The sequence below is a fragment of the Xyrauchen texanus genome, chromosome 5 (genome assembly GCF_025860055.1).
Source record: "Xyrauchen texanus isolate HMW12.3.18 chromosome 5, RBS_HiC_50CHRs, whole genome shotgun sequence".
NCBI classification, from domain to species: domain Eukaryota; kingdom Metazoa; phylum Chordata; class Actinopteri; order Cypriniformes; family Catostomidae; genus Xyrauchen; species Xyrauchen texanus.
Genome location: NC_068280.1, coordinates 31027625 through 31037933, shown reverse-complemented (window position 1 = coordinate 31037933; position 10309 = coordinate 31027625). Strand labels below are relative to the sequence as shown.

General features: G+C 35.3%; 1 pseudogene; it reads left to right on the top strand.

Annotated features, from left to right (window-relative positions):
• The first annotated feature begins 1238 nt into the window (after positions 1-1238).
• The window catches only part of LOC127643621 (condensin complex subunit 3-like), a 53846-nt pseudogene continuing 44775 nt past the window's right edge, over positions 1239-10309 (top strand).

The following is a 10309-nucleotide window of genomic DNA, read 5'->3' as shown; positions in this document are numbered from 1 at the left end:
TCCAATCTTTAATTTCATTGATACACTTTGCTAATTTGGTGAATTGTGAAATCAGGTTTTGAAGAAATATAGAATTGAGTATCATCGGCATAGCAGTGGAATCTTGATAATACCTCCTTTTAAGAGCTTAGTTGGTATTGGATCTAACAAACATGTTATGCTTTTGATGTTTCAATAATTTTGTTAGCTTTTCATGACCTATGACAGTGAAGGATTGAAGTTGCACATGAGGAAAATTATGTCACTGTTTTCTGAGGTGCTATGACTGGTGATTGCATAATTCCAATTTTATTTCTGATTATTTCAATTTTATCAGTAAAGAAATTCATAAAGCCATTACTCTTGTACTGCAATGTAATATGTGGTTCTGTTGAGGCTTTATTCCTAACCAATTTAGCCACATTACTGAACAAACATTAAATATGCTGACCTGGCAGCTTTTAGTGATTGCCTGTAGCTACAGACACTTTCCTTCCATGCACCGCAAAATACTTCTAATTTTGTATTCTTCCACATGCGCTCCATTTTTCAAGCTGCTCTCTTGAGAGCACGAGTGTGATCATTGTACCATGGTGCAGTGCTCATTTCTTTAATTTTCTTTAATTAAAAGGGGGTCGACACTATCAAGAATGCTAGAGAAGACTGCATTTATATTTTTTGTTATTTCATCAAGTTCTTCTGGGCTTTGGGGTTTACTATGTGTATGGGATAGATCTGGAAGATTATTAGTGAAGCTATCTTTAGTGGTCGAAAGAATAGTTCTACCTGAACGATAGTGTGGTGTAGATTGAGTAACAATAGCTGATCGCAGCATACAAGAGACAAGTTAATGATCCTCAATGTGATAATTATTCTCTCATCAACATAGCATTTCCATCTGCAGAACTTCCTTCTGCCACTCATTGGATCTTTTTTGGTTTTGGCACCATTCGGAGTAAATTCTTGAGACTGTTGTGCGTGAAAATCCCAGGAGATCAGCAGTTACAGAAATACTCAAACCAGCCTATCTGGCACCAACAATCATACCATGGTCCATATCTCACAGTCACAATCAAATTTTTTCCCCCTGATGGTTGATGTGAACATTAACTGAAGCTCCTGACCCGTATCTGAATGATTTTATGTCACATGATTGGCTGACTAGATAATCGCAATTTTGGTGCCAGACAGACTGGTTTGAGTATTTCTGTAATCTCCTGGGATTTTCACACACAACAGTCTCTAGAATGTACTCCGAATGGTGCCAAAAAACATCCAGTGAGTGGCAGTTCTGCAGACGGAAATGCCTTTATGAGAGAGGTCAACAGAGAATGGCCAGACTGGTTTGAACTGAAAAATCGAAGTTAACTACGATAACCGTTCTGTACATTTGTGGTGAGAAGGGGTTGACGCTGTTTTGGCGGCACTAGGGGGACCTACGCAATATTATGCAGGTGGTTTAAAGGTTTTGACTGATCGGTGTGTATATATGTATGTATCGCAAACCCTCCAGGTATCCCAGTTTGAGACTTTCAGTATCTGGTCACCCTATTGAAAACGTGCTAGCCATGTCTGGGACTTCAATTATGACACATTTGAACCTTTATTAGAATGACTGTCTGTTGTGTTGCCAATCATGATGTTAAAACAAAGAGAACAGAAACATTCTAATACCCCTCACACACACACACACACACAGTCTTTTCACTCATTCTATCTAACACGTCAATCAGTGATTTGTTTTACGTGTCATTTGAAATTGTTATAGAGTTTTGTTTGATGTTCAGTCTTCAGAGTTGTAACAAGACTTACTTTCTCATGTCAAATGGACTAAAGAAAACAATGACAGACTTTGTGGTTAAAGTTAAATAAAAAAAAGAAGCATTCTTAAATTTCAGAATTATGTTTTCTTCTACTGTAATATCAGTAATAAAATTAAGATTTGTAATATTATAAGTATTATTTACAAACTGTACAGGTGGGTGTCCAGCTATACTACCCACGTTGCACAAATGCCCGTTTTCCCCATTCTATATGTATCACTTGATATAAAAACGAATTAATAAATATAAATGTAAGGTAAAACTAAAAATATTTAACTACTAAACTAAAACTAACAAAAGAGCAAATATTTTTTTTAAATATTTAAAAAAAAAAAAAAAACTATTAGACCTGTTTGTATGTAGTGTAGTCTTAAGCTTCAGGTGTGAAACATATACATGTACAACTCTATTGCATTATTAGACATAATTACATGTACATATTACTACCAAGCCATTGCGGCTGATTATTTATTTTATAAAAAAACTTCTATTCAGAGCACCTGTTGTGTATGTGGCTTATGCTGAAAAGTAATCCTATGTTGCGTGTGCGTGCGTGCGTGTGTGTGTGTGTGTGTTTTCCCCAGATTGATCCAGAGACACTGTTGAAATGTCTGACAATGTGTGCTGAGTTATTCAAGAAAATTAACATCTGCCCTACAATGAATACTCTAATAGAGTCACTGGTACAATATACACACTTAATCTCAATTGTGTGTTACAGCACAGACTTCATACATGCTCTTACTGTAACTGCTAGCTAGTGCATGCATTTATCTTAAGCAACTTTGATTATTGGACCCTCAATGCATAATCATCGCAAAACTTGTCTTGAACTGCTTTTATTATGAAAACTTCAAAGTTACTTATCATCCTTAGATATTACCAAGTGTGTCCAACCCTAACTCTGCTGTGTGCAACATGGCTGTCATCAGTTTGGGAACTGCTGCTCTCCACAGCAAGGACCTTGGAAACACGCACCTTGTGCTGCTCCTGCAGGTAATTTATGTCAAACACACTTGTGTGAAAGAAGACTGAATTCTCTTTGTCTTGGTGGTTTGGAGGGGAATTTATCTTTTCTGTGTTTAGATTACACAGCTAGATGAGCCTAAAATCAGAATTTTACGAGCTCTACGAGCTCTTGTTGACCAACTTCTGCTGAATGGCCTCAACATCCTGCAAACCTCCCAAACACCCCACTCGACAGACAAAAGTGACCGAGACCCTAATCAACTAGCTAAGGATGAGGAGAGTCCCGTCCAGAGCATCCTGAAGATGCTCTCTGAATTCCTTGATAGTGAGGTACTGCATATCCTTGTAACAATGTCCACTTTCACACAAGACACTTGTTAAATTGCTGTAAAATTGTATTGAATTTTACGATAAAAGTACAACTGTAATTCACTCAAGCAATGGCTTTTTTTGTTTTATAAGTGTTACTACAATTGATCAACCGATATGTTTTCTTTCTTTCTTTATGGCCAGTGCTGATATCTAAAGAGAATGGTGGCCAATAGGCTGATATAGATATCAGCATTGACCATAAAGAAAAAAATTATTATATCGTATTGTATCATACGATACAAGGCTTTCTATACAATACCATATGAATCGTACAATACATAAACAACACATTATAGTGTAATTAAAACCAAGTAGCGCAACACTGAGAGATGCAAAACAATCTCCTCCGCAGTGAGGGGGCACTGAGCACTCACAGGAAAAACAGCATCATATCTACAGTACATAACTGAGGAGATCAATGGCAAACAGCAATTAGATTGTAGCGTTACAGCATATTAAATTTGCCAAACACCGGTGTCATGTCTCGGTGCTACAGTACATTAAACATGTCATTTTATTTACGCCAACATCACCATACAAAACGGTGAATTTGCGATGCAGAAACATAGCAGCAGCAACAGCCAGCCTCTCCAGAGGACACAGAGCATGACGCTCCTAAGTAACAAAAACAAGCTTATTAAAAAATTTGACAACATAAAAAAAACGATTACATGAGACTTAATATTCTCTGGTTTTTAAGTTGAAATGTAAACCGGTATGAGCACAACACTTGCACGCATGTAGCTGTAATAACGGCAGTAAAGATTACATGCAAAGTGAAACGGGGGAAGAGGCCAAAAAATGATATGTGTCGATCGGTTTTTGCTCAAGCCACTAAATAGTATTGGATTATGAAAATATATCATTGAACCAGAGGTCAGGTTCCTTTCAAGTTTTTTCCCCCCACTAAATAACATTGAAAAGAGTTTTTTTTCCTTGCTATAGTCACTTCAGCTTTATCACTGGGGGCTTCAAGACATTAAGGCATGATTTTCTATAAAGCTGCTTTGAAACAATGTGTATTGTGAAAAGTTTTATACAAATATAAATGACTTGAGAGTATACAAAAAAAAAATTCTCAAGAAAAACATGAAAATTGTGAGTTCATATTAGTTTTTCTCAATCAAACAAAATAAATGCAGTGCTTTTTTTTAAGTTACTTTATCACGGAGCTCTGCTTTTTGTTGTTCATGTCAGACACGGTTTTGTCATTTATAATTTAAGACATTTATGTTGAATACGTTTCAGAGAAACATTTGTGGGTGCTGTTTTTAATTATTTTTTTATTGTATCGTATCGTGAGGCTTTGTATCATATCGCATTGTGAAATTTATGTATTGTTACATGCCAAGGGAAAACCCCATTTAGTAAATTACAGACAATTGCAGGCATTTTCACTGCAGTCCCTGTTCATAAAGCCTCTAAATGGAAAAATGCAAAATTTATGGAAAATTAAAAATATCACTTTCAGATCTGTGAACTCCGTAGAGAGGCAGCAGAGGGTCTGGCCAAGCTGATGTTCTGTGGGAGGATCGTGAATCCAAATCTTCTCTCCCATCTGGTGCTACTTTGGTACAATCCTGTAACGGAGGATGACCAAAGACTACGCCATTGCCTCGGGGTATTCTTACAGATGTATGCCCGGAGGAGAAGGTATACCTAATAGGAATGGGCATTTTCAAGTAATTTTGTAATTTCGAGTAATTTTGTTTGAGTATTCTAATCCACCAAAAATGTTTATTCGATTACTTGTTAATTAAAATGCATAAATGTAAAATGTAAGTTACAAATAACAAGTATTACACGCATGTGAAATGTAACCAAGAATGGTTTCAAAATAAGATAACTTCAACAAACTATGCTTTTCTTTTGGGGGGGAATGAAATGAACAATGAATAAAAATAAAATTTATAACAATAGGAAAAACATTGGCACTCAGGTGGAGCTTATGTTGAATCCTGTACTGATGGCTTTAGGGTAATGCACATACGTATATAAATTCTGAGTCCATATAAAGGCTTACATTGTTTTCAAATTTTTAGCAGTTCACATGTTATTATTCAGAAAAACAAGTGGTGTACATTGGCTTTTTATAAAAAATAAGCTTCAGAGTTTCGCAAACCACTTAGCAGCTTTTTCCACCATAAAAGCAGATCCTCATCAGTTGGTTTGCATGACAAGAATCCGAACAAGAATCGAATACCAATCGTGTAGAATTCAATAAACAAATTGAAAGATTTCCACACTTGGCTTTGCTTTCAATAGCACAGATGCCATTATATCATCATCTCTTACCCAACACCTCGATGACACACATCCACAGCTTCCTCCAGTGGACTCAATTGTAACTGTAACTGAGATATGGTGAGAGATTCAGAGGACAAGTACAGTGTAATTCAGCAAAAGGAAAATCAATTTGGCATATTAGTGTAGTGTTTTTAATATTCAACTTGCTAGTGTATAAAGATTACTCAATTAGTTGAGTACTTGTGCACATCACTAATACCTAAAGCGAGATCCTACCTCATTTAAACTAAAAGCTTAACAAAAATAATTTTAGAATTGCGCACAGAGTAATGTAACTGCTGAATATGTCTGATTTTATCAGTCCACTGTTTACATTAAAGACTGTTTTAACCACATTTATACAGTTGTTTGCTGAAATCATATTGTTTTTGTATATACTCCAGAACAAATCAAGAGTGTGTGGAGGAAAGTTTTCTGCCAACCATGATAACACTGTGCAATGCTCCTGTGACTTCTCCTTTGTCTGAGGTTGACACCTCCAGTGTGGCTGAACTCTTCGCTGAGCTTACCCACCCAGTGCTCTTGTGCAACCTGCTGCCATACAGGTTTGCTTGAGCTTATGCACTCACGAACAAAAATAACAGTAGAGGGTTTTGTTCAAAGGCACTGTTAGACAGTTACCACCTTTCTCTGTTGATATAATGAAAATAATTGATCCTCTCTCTGCAGGATGTGTCTGTACATGACTCTCTGGCAGCACGTGTTTGTAATGAGATCTTAAGGGATGTCTCTGCTCCTCAAGTGCGTCTCTACTGTAAAACCCTCAGCTGGTTGGAGATTAACACTAAACCAGGACATGCCAACAGTGAATTGCAGAACCTACTCAAATAAATTTTACAGGTATTACCATAGTTATGTTACACTTACGTGATATATTTAAACCACAGGACAGAGATCAGCATTGGATGAAAGTATAATTTTGTTATCCAATAGGCAATATACGTATTCCTACGTAAACCATGATCAGCATCACAGTGATTGGTTAGCAAATTTATTGGTTGGCAAGTTGGTCATAAACAAAACAAATATGAATATCATATTTATCATTACATTTATCTATTTTTGGGTCAATGACAAATAAGATTTTCAAGATGAAAAAATAAATATTTTAAGCAAAACAGTTTTAAAATGCATTTTTATGTCCAAAAAAATGTATGGTGTTGATTCACATTGGTTTTACAGCATTTTAGGCAGCATTAATTCATTATTAAACAAGATTTCTGATTTTACCACCCAGAAAATATCAGGTGGTGCGACCATATATTAATTAAAAATAATATACATTTAATGTACTTAGCACTACTGAGACTTGTAAATATGAATCATTGTAGTGTCTAAAATGCATATCACATGGTAAATTCCCTTTCTATATCTTTATTTATTGCCTTTTTATTCCAAATCATATAAACAAACGGCTGCTTTTCTGTGTGTTCAAACACCCATTTTTCCATAAGGACTTTTTATGTTTTGTTTTTAACTGTAAAAATTATTTGCATACGTTATATAAAGGTTTACAGTTATATGTCTTACTTCATTTTGCAATTGCAGTGGGAATTGATACATTTGAATGTAAATTTGCTGGTTGCACCACCTGACCATGACCGGTCGCACCACCTGCCATTGTGATCAATAATGATTGATATTCACAAAATAAAAAGAAAGAAATGTCAATGAATTTTATTCAGGTTTCAATTGGCTTTTTTATTTTAATCCTCTGACCAATTTATAGTGTATCTCAATCATATAATTACATTTCATTAACGAGAAAGTGCAAAACAATACTGCATGTTATGATAACATTTGATCATCGCTTCTATAAATCTAGAAATTTAAAACATCTCCGGGAACACATTTCAAAAAACGAGAACATCTTTTATAAAATGTCAATACAAAAAACAAAACTTGGTAATACATAATACATATACACTAAAAAATGTTGGGTTGAAAATAACCTAATTTGGGTTGTTTTGCAACCCATGGCTGGGTCAAATATGGACAAACCCAACCGTGGGTTATTTTAATTTAATTCTATGGGTTGATTGTCTAACACATCTTATAGGTAGTGATAATTTTTTGCTGGGTTACAACAACCCAGTTGTAGGTAATGTGTTTCAAGCTGTTTATAAAGGGTTTGAAAGGACCATATCAGTATTTTCTGCAGTTTTTGTGAATTTATAACTTTGTGAATTCATTTCTGCAGAGAGTATGTCATAGTTTTATATTTCACTACCTTCACTTATTGTAACTATATACAGACAAAAAATAGAAAGCGTTCTTCATAGAGAAACCATAAGTATATTTTCATTCTCAATGTTTTGCATCTACAAAAACAAATTAAAATAGATTAAAGATGCAATTGTTTTAGTATCAATGTTGATTATACAGTCCTATATTCTTGAAGAATAGGACTTTAAGATGGACAATGTGCTCTTTAAATTGTCACACATACCATAATAAAATAAAAAAATATATATACATATGTAGATTGCACCTTTAAACAACTTAAAAGCTTTATATATTTATTAAAATGTATTTAATATATTCAAAAACATGAATTAACATGACTTTTTTTAGTTGGTTTAACTGTAACTCTGGTCGCACCACCTGACATATTGGTCGCACCGCCTGACATTTCAGACTCAATTCGAATCTAACAGGCATTAACTTGGATGCCTATACAAATGTTTGACCATGTGCTCAAGGTTATACATACATTTTTTAAATCAAATACACATTTTTATAATAACAACACATTTTCAAAGTTTTTCAGGGGTCATACCACCTGACATGATAAGTTGAATCAACCTCATCATTACTCAAAAATGTCAAATTATCTAATATTTATGGGTGGGTGACTAATCTTGTCACTGCATCAAAGGGGTCATCTGGAGTCTTCTGTGTGATGTCAAATGCCGTCACATGGTTTTCTTAAAGGAACGTTGCATAAAATTGCATTTTTATGTCGGTCGCCCTCCCTGACATTAGAAGTTGTCAATTTTTCGGACAAAGGTTTTTTTAAGTAATAGAATAGTTTTGAAATAGGTCCGATACACCTTTTCCCCTCATTTATAAGGAATTTAACATAAAATCATGCCAAAATATTTGATTAAGAATTTTATTGAGAAAATGAACATTTATATCTCAGTTTTGTTCTCTGCTTGTACGTACGGACGGTCGCACCACCTGACATTTTTGGTCTTTCAAACACCAAAACTCAAAAAATCTATTTAATTTTAATAAAATGAAAAGGGTTTCTTATAAAGGAGATATTGTAGATCCATTTGATATATGACATGTATTTATTCAAATTCTTTTTAGGAAAATAATGAATTTGGACACGAAAAATACATGTCATGTCACTGACACTTTTATATATATATATATATATATATATATATATATATATATATATAAAACATAATTAACACTCTCTGAGCACTTCATTAGGAACACTATGGTCCTAATAAAGTGCCTGACATGGTCTTCTGCTGTTGTAGCCCATCCGCCTCAAGGTTTGACATGTTGTGCATTCTGAGATGTTATTCTGCTCACTACAATTGTACAGAGTGGTTATCTGAGTTACAGTAGCCTTTCTGTCAGCTTGTACCAATCTGGCCATTCTCCATTGACCTCTCATCAACAAGGCGTTTCTGTCTGCAGAACTGCTACTTGCTGAATGTTTTTTGTTTATGGCTCCATTCTGAGTAACTTCTAGAGACTGTTGTGCATGAAAATCCCAGGAGATTAGGTGTGTTTAGAGGTGTTGCCACATATGGAGGAAACCATATAGTTACAGAAATACTCAAACCAACCTGTCTGGCACCAACAGTCATGCCACGGTCGAAATCACTGAGATTGCTATTTTTTCCCATTCTGATGATTGATGTGAACATTAACTGAATATCTTGACCCATATCTGCATGATTTTATGCATAGCACTGCTGCCACATGAATGGCTGATTACATAATAGCATGGTAAAGTTGGTGTACAGATGTTCCTAAGAAAGTTCTCAGTGAGTGTATATTGATATTTTGTGAGAGCCTTCAACATTAAAGCTGAAGTATGTAATTTATTTGGTGTTAAATACTTTCTCCTATCCCAGCTTTATATGCAGAGACAGCCCTAAGTAAGCCATTCATAGATTAATTTTCTTTTTATTATTATTATAAAAAAAATTGATTCATTCTATTCAACAAATTAAATAAATGGGGGTGTATGTTACTCTCAAAAATAGTACAGAGCAAGTGGCGCAGCTGTAAATACTGAAGACCTGAGACCTGGGAATCCCAAAATGTTGAACAATATTTTCAAAGGATCTCAAAACTCCACTCTCATATAGGTCACAGAGCGTAACCTCCCTCACAATCCACTCAGTCCAGCAGAATGGGGACTTATTAATACATAATTTTGGGTTCAGCTAGGGTTGCAGCGGTATACTGGTTTCACGGTATACCAAAATATTTGCCCACCCCTGAGCTAAAGACTTCTCATGCGATCATGATCTGCTCTTCTCTCTGGCATGCTTGCAACAACCGGCTTCCCTCGATATTGTGGAGCACAGACATCCAAACTGATGCGACCAATTTCAATTCTAGTGAGACTTTTCTAGGAAGTGAAGTATAACCTCTCAAACAGTAGGCAGCCCTGACATGCCAAACAGCACTGAGGAGGAAAAGAGCAACTGTGATATGTGCCAAAATAATAATAATAAATATAGCTGCAAGCAGCAATGCGGATTCCTCCTCAAAATGGCAAATCATTTAAAATTGATCAGTAGAGGGTTGGGGTTAAACCCTCTCAGTGGATGAATCCAAAAACCACGTATTTCTGTCTGAATCCTAAACGAAACATTTTCAGT